This window comes from Pleurodeles waltl, chromosome 1_2 (assembly GCF_031143425.1).
Source record: "Pleurodeles waltl isolate 20211129_DDA chromosome 1_2, aPleWal1.hap1.20221129, whole genome shotgun sequence".
NCBI classification, from domain to species: domain Eukaryota; kingdom Metazoa; phylum Chordata; class Amphibia; order Caudata; family Salamandridae; genus Pleurodeles; species Pleurodeles waltl.
In genome coordinates this window covers 1,176,313,094-1,176,335,668 of record NC_090437.1, presented here as the reverse complement: position 1 = coordinate 1,176,335,668, position 22,575 = coordinate 1,176,313,094, and positions in this window count along the sequence as shown.

Below are 22,575 nucleotides of genomic sequence, written 5' to 3'. Positions count from 1 at the left end.
GGGTCCCAGGAGCCAATGACGATGTACGCCGGCGGTGACGGTACGCACCGCCGCGGACGTGACCGCCATTTTCTATCTGTTCAATCACTCGATACCTGATCTTCGACAGAAGAGGACCTACACTGCAAGTGCTGCTGTGACCTCGGTCAGGAAGAGACAATGGCTCGAGTGTCTTGGGAAAGGGCCCCTGCCTTCACATCGGAGGAGTTGGAGAAACTTGTGGATGGGGTCCTCCCCCAGTACACGCTACTCTACGGTCCTCCAGACAAACAGGTAAGTACACTGGGAGCATGCTGTATGGGCTATGCCTGTGTGGAGAGGGGCAGATGTAAGAAGGAAGGGGGGAGAGTGTGGAGTCCATGAAACAACGGTGATTGCATGTGCCACATGGCAAGGTTAGGGATGGGGGCCAATCACTTTGACGGTGCAGTTGGTAATAACTTTCTCTTCCCCCTGTACAAATCATGTAGGTCAGCGCCCACCAGAAAAAACATATTTGGCGTGCCATCGCCAAGGACGTCCGGACCCTGGGTGTCTACCACAGACAGAGCACCCACTGCCGTAAAAGATGAGAGGACATTCGCCGCTGGAGCAAGAAGACGGCAGAGGATCAGCTGGGGATGGCCTCCCAACGTGGAGGGGTGCCCGTCGCACCATGACCCCCCTGAAGTTCAGGATCCTGGCGGTAGCGTACCCAGAGTTGGATGGGCACTTGAGGGCATCACAGCAGCAACAAAGGGGTGAGTACACTCGCATTCTGCTGATTTAGCGCACAGTGGAGGTGTCTGGGTGGGGGAGGTGGGCTGTGGGTTCCCCTAGGCCAGGGCGAGTTCCGTAGGCAAGGTCCCTCCGTAAGGCAGGCCATGTGGCACCCCACCGCACCTCTGTAGAGTGCCAACTACACCTAGTCATGCCCCTGTGTCATCCATGTGTGCAGATGTTGTCCATAGCCTAGTAGGCCATTTCCCAGGAATTGAACAGTGGAGCCCAAGAGCGCAGCATAGCGCAGGGGGCTTCTATGTCTGTCGTGTCCGACGGTAGCGGTAATGCATGCACTCAACATGTCTTTCTTCTGTTCCCCCCCACCCTTTTTGTGGTCTCCCTGTTCTTCTGTGCGTTAGCATCATCAGGCGGAGGAGCAGTGGCACCGGAGCACGAGGGGGCTGCATCCCACATGGCCATGAAGGGCCGCACTACCGAATCGGACTTCACCAGTGGGACGGAGGGCGAGAGGAGCTCCACGGCGGGGACAGGAGCTGAGACCAGTAACACGGACTCGTCCTCTGATGGGAGCTCCTTTGTGGTGGCAGCAACATCTGTGCCCCCCCATCTACAGGTACAGCCGCCACCCCCCCTACCAGCACCGCCCTCCCAGCAGCCCCTCAGCCTTCGCCCCGTGCCCGCTCACCCGGGAGGGTGGGCATCACCTTCGTCCCAGGCACCTCAGGCCCTGCCCCAGTCACCCCTGCTGCCCTCAGTGAGGAGGCCATTTACCTCCTCAGGTCCCTCACTGTTGGGCAGTCTACCATTTTGAATGCCATTCAGGGTGTAGAAAGGCAGTTGCAACAAACCAATGCATTCCTGGAGGGCATTCATTCTGGTCAGACGGCCCTTCAGCGAGCTTTTCAGACTCTGGCCTCAGCACTGATGGCAGCCATTGTCCCTGTGTATAGCCTCCCCCCTCCAACTTCTTCCACCCAGGCCCTATCCCCTGTACCTCAGCCTATCCCAAGCACACCTACAGTCCAGCATGTACACACGTCAACACACAAGGGAAGCTCAGGCAAACATAAGCACCACACATCCCACAGGCACTCACGCAAGCATCAGACACATGCAGACACACCAACATCCACTGCATTCACTGTGTCCTCCTCCTCGTCTCCCTCCTCCCTCCCAGTCTTGTCTACACTCACACATGCATGCACTACCTCTACAGCCACTACTACCATCACCAGCACACCCACCACCAAACCCCGCTCACGTGCAGTCACCACCCCCACTATCATTCACACGTCCCCTATGTCCTCTCTCAGTGTGTCTGTGACGCCCCTCCCAAGATACACAAACGCAGGCACACACCCACCCAACAGCCATCCACCTCACGACAGCCTCCAGCCCATGCACCTTCACCCAAAGTTAGCAAACGAACACCTCCTACAACCACAACCTCTTCCTCAACTCCCAAACCCCCTCCAGCTACCCATCCCAGTGTGTCAAAAAAACTTTTCCTGTCCAACCTTGACCTCTTTCCCACACCTCCCCCACCCCGTCCGTCTCCTAGGTCCCGAACTAGCACCTCAGCCACAACATCTCCGGGACCAGTGGTGCCTGTAGTCACCGGAATCTGGAGTGCACCGGACACCAGGGCAGCCAGTGTGGCACGGAGCCACAGCACAGACAGTCCCCCACCTGTGAAGCATCAGAAGTTGGCCAGTGCCCGGTGTGAGAGGGGGAAGACTCCAGCCACCAAAGCCGCTCCCAGGGGTACAGGTGGGAGTGTGGAGTCAGCTGCGACACCTTCCAAGGTGGGGAAGAGGCACAAGAAAGTTAGCAAGTCTGGGAAGAGCAGCACGGCGGAGAAGACCGCCATCATCCCAGCTGCCCAGGAGGCCACCACCAGCAAAAGCCCAGCTGCCCAGGAGGCCACCGCCAGCACAAGCCCAGCTGCCCAGGAGGCCACCACCAGCACAAGCCCAGCTGCCCAGGACACCACCGTCAGCACAAGCCCAGCTGCCCAGGAGGCCACTGCCAGCAAAAGCCCAACTGCCCAGGAGGCCACCGCCAGCACAAGCCCAGCTGCCCAGGAGGCCACCGCCAGCACAAGCCCCGCTGGGCCATGAAGGACCGCCAGCAGCTGAGTCACTGCAATGGAGACCGCCGCTCCAAGCACCGCTGAACAGGGCACCGGCGTCTCATGCACCGCTGAAGAGGGCACCGGCGTCTCATGCACCGCTGAACAGGGCACCGGCGTCTCATGCACCGCTGAACAGGGCACCGCCGCCTCAAGAACCGCTGAACAGGGCACCGCCGCCTCAAGAACCGCTGAACAGGGCACCGCCATCTCATGCACCGCTGAACAGGGCACCGCCGCCTCAAGAACCGCTGAACAGGGCACAGCTGCCTCAAGAACCGCTGAACAGGGCACTGCCGCCTCAAGCACCGCTGGCCCATGAGCGCCAAGGGCACTGACGCTACTGAGTCCGTCACGGGCAGGATGAAGCACTCTGGGCACCATGCCCCCCTCCAGAACCAGTGGAGAGATCCATCCACTACCTCTGTCCTTAGCAGGATGAAGCACTCTAGGCACCATGCCCCCTCCAGAACCAGTGGAGAGATCCATCCACTACCTCTGTCTTTAGCAGGATGAAGCACTCCGGGCACCATGTCCCCTCCAGAACCAGTGGAGAGATACATCCACTACCTCTGTCTTTAGCAGGATGAAGCACTCTGGGCACCATGCCCCCTCCAGAACCAGTGGAGAGATCCATCCACTACCTCTGTCCTTAGCAGGATGAAGCACCCCTCCAGAACCAGTGGAGACTGTTATTCACTTGAGAGACTGTGGCTTTGCACTCCCCAGGATAAGGCAGTGGCCAACCCACCCACTGTAGAGACTAGAGAGACTATGGCTTTGCACTCCCCAGGATTGAACAGTGGGTAACCCACCCACTGTAGAGACTTGAAAGACTGTGGCTTTGCACTCCCCAGGATGGAACAGTGGGCAACCCACCGACTGTAGAGACTAGAGAGACTGTGGCTTTGCACTCCCCAGGATGGAACAGTGGGCAACCCACCCACTGTAGAGACTTGAGAGACTGTGGCTTTGCACTCCTCAGGATGGAACAGTGGGCATGTGGCCCTCTCGTGAAATTGGCGTTGTGCACTCAACCGGCTGAGGTGCCCCCCCTTTTCCCTCCCCCTGAGGTGCCTGTTTTGTTGCTCTCTGATGCCCGTGCAGTGTTCGCTCCGTCATGGTCGGGGATCTTGTGTGGGCCTCGCCCATACCGTGTGGGCCCAATGTTCCACGGACTTAATTGGAGCACTACCTGGACTACTATGCTTGGTATATATTTTGTACATGGTGTATATATTTGTTTTGAATACTTGATTTTAATATATTACAATGGTTACACTCATTTTCGGTTGTCTTTGCATTCTTCCTGGGGGTTTCGAGGGGTAACTGTGATGTATCAATCTGCATTAGCGTGTGTGTTGTAGTGGGTGAGGGTGGGGGTGGGGGTGTTGCATGTGTGTGTCACTCTCTTTCCCCCCCTTCCCCTGTGTCGTAGGTGCTTCGTGCTCCTGGTAGAGGAGCAGGAAGACTATCGCAAGGAGAATTTCGAGTTCTGGGTCCATGGTGTCCTGGTTCCTCGTGGGGTGTGTAGAGGTGAGCATTTTCCCTTCGGAATCCTGTTTCCTCCGTGTTTTTATCCGCAGTGAATCTGCCCCGGAAAGGGTGGCGGATTGGTGGGTTGTAATAGTGTGGGCGGTACATTGTCCTCCGCCTGTCTGTTGGCGGTGACCGCCGCGCTGTTTGTTTGTACCGCCGTGGTGGTCGTAGTGTTAAAGTGGCTGTCTTTGTTGGCAGTTTCCGCCACGGTCGTAATTGCACAAATTTTACCGCCGGCTTGTTGGCGGTCTTACCGCCGTTTTAACACGGTCCTCCAGGGTTGTAATGACCACCTTAGTCCATTTTTCTGTGACTCTTGATCCTGTAGTGGCTGCTTTGCCAGAATGCCTGAAAGCAGTGCCTGAAAGCAGTGGTTGCAGTGAGTGTGAGTCTGGAGAGATATGAACATATTGTGATGGGTTTCCATTGACTGTCATGGTCCCGCATTAGGTTGAAGTGTTACTAACAAAGACTAAAACAAAGCACCTCAAGAATTCCATATTGAGAATTAGGACCATCAAATCTTGGCAGGAAATAATGTTGTGTTTGGGGACATGTCAAGTACTGAATTCTAGCAAAATGATGCCCATTCCTGAAGAAACTGGATCTGATTACTTTGAACATAATTGCATTGATGTCACGGATTTATGCACCAAACTCAGACCTGACATAAAGATGAGCCTTTAATAAATCCATATTATGTTCTATTTCTGGACATGTTTGAGAACAAATGAAGGATGTTTAAGAGCAGCCTATTCAGGATGCACCATCCAGGAGATAGTTGAGGCTTCGTGGTTCCAAGGTATTTCTTCAGCACAAGTTGCAGAACTAATTGCCCTTACCAGAGATTGCAGCTTGACAACCAAAATGAGAATTACTATATTCGCAGACAGCCAATAGATGTTTGGTGTTGGTCATGACTATAGGCAATTGTGGTCACTGAGAAGGTACATGACCATTAGAAATGGGCAACAAATTAAAGATTTACTCGAAGCTTTGCAAGAACACTCTCAAATTCCTGTAGTAAAATGTGTGCACATAGGAGCGACAATGTCTATGTCATAATTGCTAAAGGTAAGCTGATGAAGTGGCATGTTATTGTGCAACTATGTCACATACTTATAAAAAAGCCATGAAGGAATCCTTCTTGCCATGATCTTAAGAATGGTTGACAATTGGGATGAGTTGAGAAGGATACAATAAATTGCAACTGATGAAGAGAAATGAGATTAACTGAGAGCAGGTTGTGGGCTTGATGACAGCAATGTTTGGGCATCAATGGATGGGAGAGCAATATTGCAAGACAGTTTACTTGTCCCACTTGCCCAATGCCTTCATGGGCAGGCACACCTAGGTAGAGGCTAATGGTTCAGACCTTCAGGCAGTTTTGGTTCAATCCCAAATTCAGAACACAAGCAGAGGGGGTATGTGCAAGCAAATGAACGTTGGCAAATGAGCATGTCACATTGAGTCCTGTAGGGAAATCGGGGGGGGGGTCCCTTTAACTGGATGCAGAAGGATTTCATAGAGATGTCCATTCGCAATGGTTTGACGGATGTTCTTGTGATCGTCTGCATTTTCCCCAATGGGTGGAAGCCTACTCAACAAGGAGGCACGATAGTCTCACTATAGCAAAGTTACTGTTGAAGAAGTCAATACCCAGGTATGGTATGCCTGTCTCTCTAGAGACAAAACAACTTGAAAACCCTGGAGAGAGTACACATTTTGGATTGGACTGAGTACTGACAAAAACAAGCATGATGAGAGCTGACCTCGAAAAGGTAACAAAAAGAAACAAATATTGAGTGTGCCTACTGAATCAATACCACTTAGAGCAATCAAGAAAGAAGCAGAATCAAGTGAGTGGTACCAGCAATGCAGAAGAAAAATTAATCACACTCAGAAGATCTAAGAGAGCTCAGGTATCTTGTCAGAGATCTTCATTACCTGATTGAAAATACTATCTAAGTCAGATCTTGAATGTTCTTATTTCTGACACACTTGATTGCAGTAAAGAGTTGCCAGAGGCTCCCTGAAAGACTAAGGGCTTGATTTACAGTTTGGGAGAAGAGGTTACTCCATAACAAGCGTGAAAGACATTCCTTCCACTGTGTTCTGATCCCATTATATTCTATGGGAATCGTAATACTGGGGACAGGAAAACCATCACATTTCTGATGGAGTAACCCGTCCACCAAACTACAAAACAGGCCCTAAGTTCTAAAAAGAAGTGAAAATATGCAAAGAACATTAGTGACTTAAAGCTTGATCTTAAACCTTTGGATACTTTTAGCATAGCATAAGGCTTTTCCAAGGACTTTGCAACAGTGACAACCTGGTTGAAAGGATTGGGAAGAGGAATCCTTAAAACTATATACCTGTATTAAATGTAATAACCTGCTTCCTATCTACACGAGGCATATCCAAAGGTATTAGGATGATTTTGATAAAGAAGAAAGCAAGGTTAATGATCAAGAGAATGAAGAAAATTTTGAATTTAGTGACAGGGAGAATGAGGAATATAAGAAAATAAAAGAAAGGGTAAAACTGAAAAGGAAACGATGAGTGTCTGACAATGATCAAAATAAAAATGAAAATGCATTTTATCAAATTAATTTGCTATAGTAAGGTTGTGATGGTTCCTAACCATCAAAGGAGGGAAACTGTGAAACCTTCCAATAAAAATAAATGAATATGAAATTACTAAGTGAGTAAATGAGGCTAGGCCTAACTGAAGCTGCTTTCTGTGGTCATAAACTTACTCTGAACTTTGCATGACTTATGCTGCCCGACTTGCAAAAACAGTTAACGCTGTCACATTCTTTGGAGTTTAATAATGCTTCATTACCAACCTTCCCATGGTTTAGGCATGTTGCTAAACTTCTTCCGTCAGAACAATGGAAGCAGTCTTATTTTATACTTTTTGTCTTACTAACTGCTTTGGAATGCACTAAACTGCACAATTTATATACTAAATTGCATCTCTTATGAATGGGCTTACAGTGTGAAAGCTGTGAGAAAGGAGATGACCACAGACAATCATGTATGTATTTCATTTTGCAGATCCAAAGTATGCATGGGAAGACAGGACAAAAGTAGCAATTCCTTTCTGAATCTGAGTTGATTTATGCTTGAGCAGATTCAAACCCAAGAAGAATGAGTTACATTCATCACAAATTGTTAAAGACTGTATCAAATGAAATGTATTATAAAAGGTGTCCAAGTGAAGAGGCAAGACAAGAGCGGTGAGCAGCGAGGGCGAAAGGCAGAGAGCAGGGCAGGACGGAGCAAAGGGGAGCAGAGCAAGCAAGAGATTTAGATACAGAGAGAGAGAGAGATAGAGAAAGAGAGAGAGAGAGAGAGAGAGAGAGAGAGAGAGAGAGAGAGAGAGAGAGAGAGAGAACTGGATAGACTTTTACATACTAATGCAAAAGCCATACCTTACTGCACGGGTACATTGTGACAACTGAGTTGGAAACGGGATAAAGAGTTACTTTCTGAAATACACAATAACATTTTCTCAGGCATTTTCTGACTGACTACACAGATGCTACTGTATTCTTCATGAGACTAGAACATTCTTGCCAGATAGACTAAGGTGAGTAGAGTATGGACTGATTCAGGAAACACTTTATACAATGCTCTGTAATTTTATTGATTAATAACTATGAATAGTTTATGATTAAATAAACATATTACAAATTTCCTAAAACTCTTATAAACTCTCATATGGATTAGCTTGTGACTAATAAAGTTTGCAATGCAGCTGATTTTACCTAAGATACTACCCCAAAGATCCAAAGGTCTGGAGCTGGATCTGCAGAAGGGCAGCATAAAATGTAATTGGCAAGATTGAGCTGCCCCAGTGCTGTACTCTTCTTAGGCAAATGGTCTTGCAAGTTCATTATTGGATATAAAACTTTGCACGTCAGGATTTTATAAAGCCTGAGCCCTTTTTTGCACAATGCATATTTATCCTCTATCTTTTGAAATTCCTCTATTTTGTAAAATCTCATATATTTTTATATTGCTGTGACTGGATGTAGCAGTACGCTCATGTGTGCTGTACTCTACTTAAACAAATGGCCTTGGATTTCTAATATTGGTCCTTTGACCTTTTTTTGGGTCATGGTAATTGTACAGTCTTAGCTTTCCTTTCCACATTGCATATTTATCCTCTATCTTTTTAGATGTGTTTTTGCTCTTCTAGTGTTGGGCCTTTTTTCTGAATGCCATTCAGGGTGTAGAAAGGCAGTTGCAACAAACCAATGCATTCCTGGAGGGCATTCATTCTGGTCAGACGACCCTTCAGCGAGCTTTTCAGACTCTGGCCTCAGCACTGATGGCAGCCATTGTCCCTGTGTATAGCCTCCCCCCTCCAACTTCCTCCACCCAGGCCCAATCCCCTGTACCTCAGCCTATCCCAAGCACACCTACAGTCCAGAATGTACACACGTCAACACACAAGGGAAGCTCAGGCAAACATAAGCACCACACATCCCACAGGCACTCACGCAAGCATCAGACACATGCAGACACACCAACATCCACTGCCTCCAATGTGTCTCCCTCCTCCTTATCTCCCTCCTCCCTCCCAGTCTCGTCTACACTCACACGTGCATGCACTAACTCTACAGCCACTACTACCATCACCAGCACACCCACCACCAAACCCCGCTCACGTGCATTCACCACCCCCACTTTCATTCACACGTCCCCTATGTCCTCTCCCAGTGTGTCTGTGACGCCGCTCCCAAGATACACAAACGCAGGCACACACCCACCCAACAGCCAGCCACCTCACGACAGCCTCCAGCCCATGCACCTTCACCCAAAGTCAGCAAACGAACACCTCCTACAACCACAACCTCTTCCTCCACTCCCAAACCCCCCCCAGCTACCCATCCCAGTGTGTCAAAAAGACTTTTCCTGTCCAACCTTGACCTCTTTCCCACACCTCCCCCACCCCGTCCGTCTCCTAAGTCCCGAACTAGCACCTCAGCCACAACATCTCCGGGACCAGTGGTGCCTGTAGTCACCGGAATCTGGAGTGCACCGGACACCAGGGCAGCCAGTGTGGCACGGAGCCACAGCACAGACACTCCCCCGCCTGTGAAGCATCAGAAGTTGGCCAGTGCCCGGCGTGAGAGGGGGAAGACTCCAGCCACCAAAGCCGCTCCCAGGGGTACAGGTGGGAGTGTGGAGTCAGCTGCGACACCTTCCAAGGTGGGGAAGGAGCACAAGAAAGTTAGCAAGTCTGGGAAGAGCAGCACGGCGGAGAAGACCGCCATCATCCCAGCTGCCCAGGAGGCCACCACCAGCAAAAGCCCAGGTGCCCAGGAGGCCACCGCCAGCACAAGCCCAGCTGCCCAGGAGGCCACCACCAGCACAAGCCCAGCTGCCCAGGACACCACCGCCAGCACAAGCCCAGCTGCCCAGGAGGCCACCGCCAGCAAAAGCCCAACTGCCCAGGAGGCCACCGCCAGCACAAGCCCAGCTGCCCAGGAGGCCACCGCCAGCACAAGCCCCGCTGGGCCATGAAGGACCTCCAGCAGCTGAGTCACTGCAATGGAGACCGCCGCTCCAAGCACCGCTGAACAGGGCACCGCCATCTCATGCACCGCTGAACAGGGCACCGGCGTCTCATGCACCGCTGAACAGGGCACCGCCGCCTCAAGAACCGCTGAACAGGGCACCACCGTCTCATGCACCGCTGAACAGGGCACCGCCGCCTCAAGAACCGCTGAACAGGGCACAGCTGCCTCAAGAACCGCTGAACAGGGCACTGCCGCCTCAAGCACCGCTGGCCCATGAGCGCCAAGGGCACTGACGCTACTGAGTCCGTCACGGGCAGGATGAAGCACTCCGGGCACCATGTCCCCTCCAGAACCAGTTGAGAGATACATCCACTACCTCTGTCTTAAGCAGGATGAAGCACTCTGGGCACCATGCCCCCTCCAGAACCGGTGGAGAGATCCATCCACTACCTCTGTCCTTAGCAGGATGAAGCACCCCTCCAGAACCAGTGGAGACTGTTATTCACTTGAGAGACTGTGGCTTTGCACTCCCCAGGATAAGGCAGTGGCCAACCCACCCACTGTAGAGACTTGAAAGACTGTGGCTTTGCACTCCCCGGGATGGAACAGTGGGCAACCCACCGACTGTAGAGACTAGAGAGACTGTGGCTTTGCACTCCCCAGGATGGAACAGTGGGCAACCCACCCACTGTAGAGACTTGAGAGACTGTGGCTTTGCACTCCTCAGGATGGAACAGTGGGCATGTGGCCCTCTCATGAAATTGGCGTTGTGCACTCAACCAGCTGAGGTGCCCCCCCCTTTCCCTCCCCCTGAGGTGCCTGTTTTGTTGCTCTCTGATGCCCGTGCAGTGTTCTCTCCGTCATGGTCGGGGATCTTGTGTGGGCCGCGCCCATACCGTGTGGGCCCAGTGTTCCACGGACTTAATTGGAGCACTACCTGGACTACCATGCTTGGTATATATTTTGTACATGGTGTATATATTTTTTTTGCCTACTTGATTTTAATATATTACAATGGTTACACTCATTTTCGGTTGTCTTTGCATTCTTCCTGGGGGTTTGGAGGGGTACCTGTGATGTATCAATCTGCATTAGCGTGTGTGTTGCAGTGGGTGAGGGTGGGGGTGGGGGTGTTGCGTGTGTGTGTCACTCTCTTTCCCCCCCTTCCCCTGTGTCGTAGGTGCAGTACTCACCGTAGTCTTCGCCGCCGGCGTTCTTGCTCCTGGTAGAGGAGCAGGAAGACTATCGCAAGGAGAATTTGGAGTTCCGGGTCCATGGTGTCCTGGTTCCTCATGGGGTGTGTAGAGGTGAGCGTTTTCCCTTCGGAATCCTGTTTCCTCCGTGTTTTTATCCACGGTAAATCCGCCCCGGAAAAGGTGGCGGATTGGTGGGTTGTAATAGTGTGGGCGGTACATTGTCCTCCGCCTGTCTGTTGGCGGTGACCGCCGCGCTGTTTGTTTGTACCGCCGTGGTGGTCGGAGTGTTAAAGTGGCTGTCTTTGTTGGCAGTTTCCGCCACGGTCGTAATTGCAAAAATTTTACCGCCGGCCTGTTGGCGGTCTTACCGCCGTTTTAACACGGTCCGCCAGGGTTGTAATGACCACTTAAGTCTATTTTTCTGTGACTCTTGATCCTGTAGTGGCTGCTTTGCCAGAATGCCTGAAAGCAGTGGTTGCAGTGAGTGTGAGTCTGGAGAGATATGAACATATTGTGATGGGTTTCCATTGACTGTCATGGTCCCGCATTAGGTTGAAGTGTTACTAACAAAGACTAAAACAAAGCACCTCAAGAATTCCATATTGAGAAATAGGACCATCAAATCTTGGCAGGAAATAATGTTGTGTTTGGGGACATGTCAAGTACTGAATTCTAGCAAAATGATGCCCATTCCTGAAGAAACTGGATCTGATTACTTTGAACATAATTGCATTGATGTCACGGATTTATGCACCAAACTCAGACCTGACATAAAGATGAGCCTTTAATAAATCCATATTATGTTCTATTTCTGGACATGTTTGAGAACAAATGAAGGATGTTTAAGAGCAGCCTATTCAGGATGCACCATCCAGGAGATAGTTGAGGCTTTGTTGTTCCAAGGTATTTCTTCAGCACAAGTTGCAGAACTAATTGCCCTTACCAGAGATTGCAGCTTGACAACCAAAATGAGAATGACTATATTCACAGACAGCCAATAGATGTTTGGTGTTGGTCATGTCTATAGGCAATTGTGGTCACAGAGAAGGTACATGACCATTAGAAATGGGCAACAAATTAAAGATTTACTGGAAGCTTTGCAAGAACACTCTCAAATTCCTGTAGTAAAATGTGTGCACATAGGAGCGACAATGTCTATGTCATAATTGCTAAAGGAAAGCTGATGAAGTGGCATGTTATTGTGCAACTATGTCACATACTTATAAAAAACCATGAAGGAATCCTTCTTGCCATGATCTTAAGAATGGTTGACAATTGGGATGAGTTGAGAAGGATACAATAAATTGCTACTGATGAAGAGAAATGAGATTAACTGAGAGCAGGTTGTGGGCTTGATGACAGCAATGTTTGGGCATCAATGGATGGGAAAGCAATATTGCAAGACAGTTTACTTGTCCCACTTGCCCAATACCTTCATGGGCAGGCACACCTAGGTAGAGGCTAATGGTTCAGACCTTCAGGCAGTTTTGGTTCAATCCCAAATTCAGAACACAAGCAGAGGGGGTATGTGCAAGCAAATGAACGTTGGCAAATGAGCATGTCACATTGAGTCCTGTAGGGAGATCGGGGGGGGGTCCCTTTAACTGGATGCAGAAGGATTTCATAGAGATGTCCATTCGCAATGGTTTGACGGATGTTCTTGTGATCGTCTGCATTTTCCCCAATGGGTGGAAGCCTACTCAACAAGGAGGCACGATAGTCTCACTATAGCAAAGTTACTGTTGAAGAAGTCAATACCCAGGTATGGTATGCCTGTCTCTCTAGAGACAAAACAACTTGAAAACCATGGAGAGAGTACACATTTTGGATTGGACTGAGTACTGACAAAAACAAGCATGATGAGAGCTGACCTCGAAAAGGTAACAAAAAGAAACAAATATTGAGTGTGCCTACTGAATCAATACCACTTAGAGCAATCAAGAAAGAAGCAGAATCAAGTGAGTGGTACCAGCAATGCAGAAGAAAAATTAATCACACTCAGAAGATCTAAGAGAGCTCAGGTATCTTGTCAGAGATCTTCATTACCTGATTGAAAATACTATCTAAGTCAGATCTTGAATGTTCTTATTTCTGACACACTTGATTGCAGTAAAGAGTTGCCAGAGGCTCCCTGAAAGACTAAGGGCTTGATTTACAGTTTGGGAGAAGAGGTTACTCCATAACAAGCGTGAAAGACATTCCTTCCACTGTATTCTGATCCCATTATATTCTATGGGAATCGTAATACTGGGGACAGGAAAACCATCACATTTCTGATGGAGTAACCCGTCCACCAAACTCCAAAACAGGCCCTAAGTTCTAAAAAGAAGTGAAAATATGCAAAGAACATTAGTGACTTAAAGCTTGATCTTAAACCTTTGGATACTTTTAGCATAGCATAAGGCTTTTCCAAGGACTTTGCAACAGTGACAACCTGGTTGAAAGGATTGGGAAGAGGAATCCTTAAAACTATATACCTGTATTAATTGTAATAGCCTGCTTCCTATCTACACGAGGCATATCCAAAGGTATTAGGATGATTTTGATAAAGAAGAAAGCAAGGGTAATGAACAAGAGAATGAAGAAAATTTGGAATTTAGTGGCAGGGAGAATGGGGAATATAAGAAAATAAAAGAAAGGGTAAAACTGAAAAGGAAACAATGAGTGTCTGACAATGATCAAAATAAAAATGAAAATGCATTTTAACAAATTAATTTGCTATAGTAAGGTTGTGATGGTTCCTAACCATCAAAGGAGGGAAACTGTGAAACCTTCCAATAAAAATAAATGAATATGAAATTACTAAGTGAGTAAATGAGGTTAGGCCTAACTGAAGCTGCTTTCTGTGGTCATAAACTTTGCATGACCTATGCTGCCCGACTTGCAAAAACAGTTAACGCTGTCACATTCTTTGGAGTTTAATAATGCTTCATTACCAACCTTCCCATGGTTTAGGCATGTTGCTAAACTTCTTCCGTCAGAACAATGGAAGCAGTCTTATTTTATACTTTTTGTATTACTAACTGCTTTGGAATGCACTAAACTGCACAATTTATATACTAAATTGCATCTCTTATGAGTGGGCTTACAGTGTGAAAGCTGTGAGAAAGGAGATGACCACAGACAATCATGTATGTATTTCATTTTGCAGATCCAAAGTATGCATGGGAAGACAGGACAAAAGTAGCAATTCCTTTCTGAATCTGAGTTGATTTATGCTTGAGCAGATTCAAACCCAAGAAGAATGAGTTACATTCATCACAAATTGTTAAAGACTGTATCAAATGAAATGTATTATAAAAGGTGTCCAAGTGAAGAGGCAAGACAAGAGCGGTGAGCAGCGAGGGCGAAAGGCAGAGAGCAGGGCAGGATGGAGCAAAGGGGAGCAGAGCAAGCAAGAGATTTAGATACAGAGAGAGAGAGAGATAGATAGAGAGAGAGAAAGAGAGAGAGAGAGAGAGAGAGAGAGAACTGGATAGACTTTTACATACTAATGCAAAAGCCATAACTTACTACACGGGTACATTGTGACAACTGAGTTAGAGACGGGATAAAGAGTTACTTTCTGAAATACACAATAACATTTTCTCAGGCATTTTCTGACTGACTACACAGATGCTACTGTATTCTTCATGACACTAGAAAATTCTTGCCAGATAGACTAAGGTGAATAGAGTATGGACTGATTCAGGAAACACTTTATACAATGCTCTGTAATTTTATTAATTAATAACTATGAATAGTTTATGATTAAATAAACATATTACAACTTTCCTAAAACTCTTATAAACTCTCATAAGGATTAGCTTGTGACTAATAAAGTTTGCAATGCAGCTGATTTTACCTAAGATACTACCCCAAAGATCCAAAGGTCTGGAGCTGGATCTGCAGAAGGGCAGCATAAAATGTAATTGGCAAGATTGAGCTGCCCCAGTGCTGTACTCTTCTTAGGCAAATGGTCTTGCAAGTTCATTATTGGATATTAAACTTTGCACGTCAGGATTTTATAAAGCCTGAGCCCTTTTTTTCACAATGCATATTTATCCTCTATCTTTTGAGATTCCTCTATTTTGTAAAATCTCATATATTTTTATATTGCTGTGACTGGATGTAGCAGTACGCTCATGTGTGCTGTACTCTATTTAAACAAATGGCCTTGGATTTCTAATATTGGTCCTTTTACCTTTTTTTGGGTCATAGTAATTGTACAGTCTTAGCTTTCCTTACCACATTGCATATTTATCCTCTATCTTTTTAGATGTGTTTTTGCTCTTCTAGTGTTGGGCCTTTTTTTCTGTTTTCCAGTTCACTGCCTTCCTGCCAGATTATACATTTTGCCTCAAAATAACTTTTCATTATTGCCACAGCTTGAGTCTGTTTATGACTTGTTTTGCACCTGCTCATCAAACAGGTGAGTTTGACAAATCCATTTCTTTACTGAAAGAGGTTTAACTTTGAAACCTTTCCAGCAGTGCCTTATGGCTGACCTCTACAGCGCCTGTTACATGTAAGGGGTATACCAATGTTCACAGGAGTCCACATGAGGCAGCTATCTTACTAAATTTCACAGCTCAAATGGCCACAGAAGAAAGCCACAAATTAGTACATTCATAGATGAGTTGGACATGAGAGACCGATGCAAGCATTATTAGGTGTTCAAGCAATTGGAGGTAAGAGTAGTGAAGTAGATTATGAGGTCATTAATTTCCCCAAAAAAATATTGCAAACAGCCTGAGTCAGAAGGTAGTAGGCCTTAATTATCCTGCTTGCCACTGTTGTCTGAGGTCAACAATTCGGATGCACACCAGCTGGATAACAAATTACTCCCCATTAGCACTTGATTCTTACAGAGTAGTGATGTCAAATAGCCAAGGCTTACTTAATGAGATGTGTGAGGTTAGACATTCAAGCCCATATTTATGGGAAAGTGGTGCTGTGCAGCACAGCAAGACCTGTGCTGCACTGCGTCACTGGGAAAGGGCAGGAAGGTGCTGTATTTAAAGCATACGGCACAGTCATGTCCTTTCCCCCTGCACTAGCGCACAATGGGTTGCCTACCGCCAAGGCAGGCCCTTTAGCACAATGGTGTAAGGGTGCCTCTGATGCATGTAGGATTGTTTGTGTGCAGAAAGGGATACCTTCTTGCACAAAAACAAATCCTTAGAGGCATATTCCTCTGTCTATGTGTACTGCAGAATACAGCACACATAGAAAGAGGAAGTAACAAAGAGAAATAAAATTGTTTCTCCTCATTACACCTCTTCTGGGGAGGCGTATCATTTTGGAGGTTTCCCAGTTTTACTAGGTTTCGCAAATCTGAAAATGCATCAAAAACCATGGGAGTTGTGTGGGAGCAGCAATGCAACACCCATGGAATGCCTCCCTTGTGCAGAGTAATGCAATGCAGCAATCCGCACTTTGTTGCATTACTCCACATTGTTGGAGACACACAAAGTGGCTTTGAGTTTTTGATGATGTGTTAGGAAGAGGTTTGTGTCCAATGCACCTGTCTAGAAAAAATCAATGGACATTAATTACAAGACAGAAACTTGTTACTCTCAGCAAACTCTTACCTAAAGAGCAGGTTTCAGGTTTTTCTCCCTGAGGAAGTTCTACACATCATTGAGGAGAAGATTTCACTTATATGTACAATGCTAGGGATTCATTATTCTCCTGGAATCCTGCTTCTACTACCACTTGCGATGTTCAAAAGCAAGATTGTGCTTTTGGGAAATGTGCGACTGTACAACTCTGAGCCTTCTGGCTGCCAGGCTTACTAAAGCAAATAAAATTAAGAAGTATACTCAGTGCCCAGAAAGCTTCAAATTACCTCTATAGTTGATGATAAAATATTGGTTCATTCTTGTTTGTATATCTGAATGTTAATAATGTACTATATAGGGTATATGAAAAATGTACTGGCCACATTTTACGTTTTCACATTATGTACCTACCAACTGGAGGAAATCCCATGGGCACTCTTTCCCAATTAGCTTCCCATCTAGTTAATGTGTCATCTAATAAAGCCAAAAATAAAATGAAAATTGTAAATGTTTATTTCGAGGTCCACAGTACGCAGCCCAGACAAAATTAAGAGAGATTTTTGCCCTTTTTCATTTTTATATGTGTGCTTTAATAATAATCATCTTAGAACAATTCAGCCATATTCAGTGTCCTGGACAGATGTCTCTGTTTTACCATTTCTCAGTTCTATTGAGCAACTAAGGTTTGGCTAGCCTAAATGCTTCTACTACACCAATTTGAAAATGGAATTAAATTGCATCAGACAAACGTGTCCAGAAACTCCAGCCAGTAGGCTCTCTCACTAATGGTTCAACTAATTCTACATATTTTCTGGCTAATTATAATCTCTAATATAATATGGCCATCAATGAACGGATTTCTTTGCAGCCTAAACGCCTATATACATAAGAAGTCCACAACAGCTGGTTTTCTAAAGAACTCAGACTAATGAGACTAAAATTGTGCCAATCAAAACAGCCTTGGCATCGTAATTACTCTCAAAATGCCAAATTAGAGTTGTGATCGAGGGTGAATTTTAATGCTGTCCCTTGTGTCACAAAAGTCATCAGGTTGTGACAAGGTTTAGTTTATGAAAGTAAAAGAGTGGAAAAACTAACAAAGAAAGTTGCACTGACACCCATTTTAAATGTGCAATTTGCTGGTATTTGAAAGTTCGACTTAGGTGCCTTTTGAATTTATTCATGTTAGAAGATTAGGATTTATGTTAAATTGTAATTTGAACTCTAGTCTAACAGTCAAATAGAAACAATATTGTATTTCTTGATTTTAATGAATGAATAATGAGTTTATAATTATGTGCTAGTGAGAAAAATGTAGTCCTCTGTCATACTTAATGAAATGTAATAATAAAGCTTTTCCATTTTTAGGAAATGTATTACTCATACTGATGAAATATTATTAATGATGAATGTATTTGTTTACATATTATATATGTTTTACTAAAATGTATTAATTAAATACATTTTATATTTATCCTTGTGTTAGCATAAGTGTGGCTTAAAGAGCTTGCATTTTGCAGTCATGTAAAAATATTGAATTACTTTTTTCATAACAGAAAGTCTTCCTTCAGATATTGTTCCCATGAGAAGTAAAGTCTTTTTTTAATAAGTTCATTGTTTAAATGTGGAGAGATGTACCCATTTGTCCTTGGAAACATTACATTGCAGGAACATGGACTGAGATCGTGTACATTTGTTTTAAACCTGACTGGAGTCACAAGAAAAGGAGATGTTCCAATGACATTTGGAAAATTGTTGAAATGTTGCAACCTGGAGTCTGGTGATGAATTATAATTGGATTATGCTTATTCAACGTAATATGAACTGACGTCTTTGGCAAATAAGAAGATTTGTTGTAAATTGATATACCAATGGACATTCACATTTTAGTCAGTCTCAGTCTTTGTCAGTCTGCAGTATTTTCCTGAGCTGTTCTATGCATAACCAGACTCCTTCAAATGCCTTGCTGATCCTGATGTCTTGCTGATGAAAATTCCCTGAATGCTGTACCCTTGGAAAGGTATGTTCTTCTCTGTCATTTGCCCTTACCCCTGAAATGCCCTTTTTAGATTTAGCAATCCTTTATTTTGCCCTTTCAGAAGAGTCATGTATAACTTCTGATATGATGACGCTTTCTCTTTTCACTTACCTTTTTCCAAACTCACAAGCTGATTTAAGAGCCCATAGCACCACCGGAGGGTCACTTTGCATGATGCTCCGGTGGCGCTAACCACTGCTCCATATTTACAAGGAGGGTTAACGCCACTTTTTGTGGCATTATGCCTCCTTGTAAATATGGGCCCCTCCACACAGTTTTCTGTATCAAAGGGATGTGCAATGGGTGTTGCTGTGGAAGTCCTATCACAACACCCATTGCTTTTGTCGCTACCACAGATTTACAAGAAATCATAAATCTATGGCAGCGCGTGGCAAAACGAGGAGGAAAGTTTTTATTCCTCCTCGTTTTTTTGCTTTTTCTATGTGTGCTGCATTCTGCAGCACACATAGAAGAAGCAAAATGTCATGGATGATTGTTTATGTGCAAGGAAGGTGTCCCTTCCTGCACATAAACAATCATGCCAATGGTACTTCTGTGTATGGTACGTTTTGACCATTATACATTGTTTATGTGCAAGAAGAGACACCTTCCAGCACATAAACAATCTATCCCCTCAACACAGACACCCTTGCACTATGGTGCAAGGATGCCTGCATTGGCGCAGGCAGCTTAATTCAGTGCCTGCGCAGGGGCAAATGCAGGGGTTCACCGTATTCCTGTAAATATGGCGCATCCCTGTGTTTCAAAAGTGGTGTGGTACTGCTATCTTTGGCACAGCACTGCGCTCCGCCACTTTGCCATAAAGCTGGGCCTTAGTTAGTATTCTGCAGTCCAAGATTATATTTTTCCAAATAACTTTTGTCCTTTTGATACTTTTTGTTTTTTGCGCACATGTGTTCCTCCCCACACATGTATTTCCTTGATTTGGTTAGCTGTAGGGTTGACCTGTGGCCAGCCAAAGACTATTGACCCTGCTAAATTCAAATTGACTCATAATTGTGAATTCTGAGCATCATGTAATGTCTGTGTCATAGATATTTTTATTGGCTTTATGTATTATTCTTCTTGAATGCTTTGTTTTTTAATGGTAATTCATCTGAATTTATTTTGACGCCTTGGGCAACCCCTGGTGATTATGCATCTTTATAATCTGTTTTCTTTTACATTGTCTATGAGACTTTGAGCTTGTGTCTATAAAACATCTTTTCACTTCATTCCTGATTGGAATTATCCTATCTTGACCACATTGGTCATGGTGTCTACATTGTTGTGGTGGTGTTGAAGTATTGTTGATGGTTCACCAGACATCTTTCTGGGTCCAAAGGTTTGTCGACCTTGTTGTGCATTTGATTCCAATGAAGGATGGAAAATGTGTCCGCAGTGGCTAATGCTTGAATTGACTTTATAAAAAGCTTTAAAAAGAGGAAAGGCATCTTACTATTCACAGAAAATTCTTTCAGTCCCAAATATATCAAAGACAATTTTCTCAGTAATACGTTACATTACATTACATTATGTGAATTTGTAAAGCGCAAGGCTAACCAAGGGCTGAAAAGATGAAACAATAATAACAGCACACCAAAAGGTCAACTGCGGGGAGAAATTAGTGGTAAAAGAGCCATGCTATAAGCAGTTTCCTGAATCTGAACTCCTTATCTAGGCATCTTCATTCAATATGAAGCAACTTCCAAAGTTTAGGAACAAGGTACGAAACCCCATCTAGATTTCAGAATTTTAGGCACATTCAGTAGTGATCCGGTGGTGAATCTAAGGAACCTGGGGACCTGTAGGCGGTCACGAGAGTCCTGATATTGGGAGGACCTTTAGAGTTGAGCCCTTTGCATGCCAGGTACAATTTTTGGAATTTTATCCTTGATTCAAAAGGAAGCCAATGTAGCGAGGCCATGGCCTCCTTTACTGAGGCAGATTTAGGGAACTTGATCTAATCTACATATATGATATACAGCAGGCGTAGCCGCCATGATATCCGGTGAGGTGTCATTGTGTAGCTAGGTTTCTGTGAGGAATAAAACGACTGGCTGTTCATCCTCTGGAATTATACATAGATCTATTTTGTGGCATGGGAGGGACCTACAATTAGCTAGGAACATATTCCATCATCTGCTTTCCATAGGGGGTACAGGAAATGTTTCTTTCGCATTATCTACGGCATCCATGCAGGATGCGCAGTGCTAATCTCTGCTTTTAAGGTTTAGGGGAGGACACACCTGAGAAGTAGGCAGCGGTCTCAGTGAGTAAAGCTGAAGAAAAGAGTATCCTACCTTAAAATTAGACCTCAGGGTAGAGTGCTCGACCCCTGGTCCCATCTAGGTGGGGACGGTCGCAGACGGGCTTGCCTTTAGCACGCCCACTGTGACTGTCCACTGCGTGCCGGCACCCCAGCCACCATTAAATACTGGGAGCCTGATAACCACTAGAGCACCAACCTGTCAGGTAACTCTATGGTCTACATGGGAAGTTAGATCTATGGTATTCCCTGCTACCCCTTGTTTGGTTAAAAAACACTTCCCTTTATTCATAAAAATTGTTAGAAGTGGTAAAAAAAAGTCACAGTGCAATTTAAAAAAGTGAACATTTCCCTGCGGTACAGCGCTATCTCACCTGAGTGCCAGTGCCCAAACTGCCAATAAATGCTGAGGACCTGATAACCACTACAGCACCGACCTGCCAGGCGTCTCTATTGTCTAAGTGCCATAATAAATGAGCTTAAATCAAAAGCAATACAACAAACTAAATCTAGGTCAGTTCTTAAGTGCAATGTATTCGCTACTAATTTTCTGAATAAAATCCAGCCATCAAATATTCCCTTATGTGTGATCCTATTGCTAACATATTTTTTGGGGTATCCTGATATAAAAAATAGCTGTATCCATTTCGCTACATGAAGGAACGAAACTGCACATATCTTGATAAAGATATGTGAAGCTGCAGGTTGAGCCCTATATCCAGTTCCAGCAAATTCCATAAAAAATGTATTAGCTTCACAATCCCATGTTCAAGCCATTTTTACTTAATCCCTGGTATTGTACGAAAATATGTGAAGAAAGCTCAGGTAGTCCCACTGTTAAAATAATCTTACTGAAAACCACAAACTCCGCATCTATCTTACACTTGTTCTTCCATCACTCTGCTTAGTGCTGTGTCCCGTAACACGATAACCGCACCTCAGTGGTCGTCACGCACAACATGGAACCACTTCCCACACAGGATCAAAACAAACACAACACACTTCCAATCAAACTTCTTCTACAGAGTAGAATAGTGCACATGCAAGCAAGTGCTTTAGCGCCCAATGTAAGGGTAGCAAATGCTCTATAAATGTTATAATACAATGTAATACAAACTGACTTTCCTACTAGTTGCAGTATGGAAGGTGTGTTGACATCTGTTATAGATGATCTACGCTGCTGTGCTGATCAGATATACCTGTAGCTTTAGTGCTATCCAACATATTTACATCTTTTAGTAGCATGGACCATCATGTGCTTCTAAGGCACATGAGATGGACTTCAGTATCACTAGACAAGCTTATCCTGGTTTCACATTTGTTTTAGCTGAGCAATATATGATGGTTAATATGGGTCCCCAGGGGTCCCAAAGGGATGAGTTTGATCATCCTCACCACTGGCATAGTTTATTAAATCATTTGTTTCACACTGCTTTTCTATGCTGATGATACGCAGATCTTTCTGCCAGTTGATGATCTTCCCAAGCTATAGGACGATACATGTTATATTATACCTCATGGTCAATATAAAGATGGATGAGACAAAATTAATTAAGCTAAGTGGGTTAGTGACAGAAATCTTGGGGCCTTTCCAGCAAA